This window comes from Oncorhynchus mykiss, chromosome 4 (assembly GCF_057628025.1).
Source record: "Oncorhynchus mykiss isolate SJ-2025 chromosome 4, ASM5762802v1, whole genome shotgun sequence".
NCBI lineage: Eukaryota > Metazoa > Chordata > Actinopteri > Salmoniformes > Salmonidae > Oncorhynchus > Oncorhynchus mykiss.
This window is the reverse complement of record NC_143025.1, coordinates 94,315,582-94,315,890: the sequence shown is the minus strand read 5'-3', so window position 1 is coordinate 94,315,890 and position 309 is coordinate 94,315,582.

The window sequence follows — 309 nt, the reverse complement described above, 5'->3', positions numbered from 1 at the left end:
GTTCTGTAGTGTGGCGTCACTGTTGGGAAATATAAACAGCAGCATACACTAGATGCAGGTATTCAATCAGCTCTTCGTCGACAAGGGTAATTCATGCTTGAGCAGACATTGTTTACTGAAAACCACGTATTTGATACCATTCCTCCCAATTAAAGGTGACACCAATCTCCTGTGCTGTACCCAACACTTACAATTATCTGTCAGGTCCCTCAGTCGATCAGTGAATTTCAAACACACATTCAACCACAAAGACCAGGGAAGTTTTTCAATGCCTCGCAAAGAAGGGCACCTATTGGTAGATGGGTACAC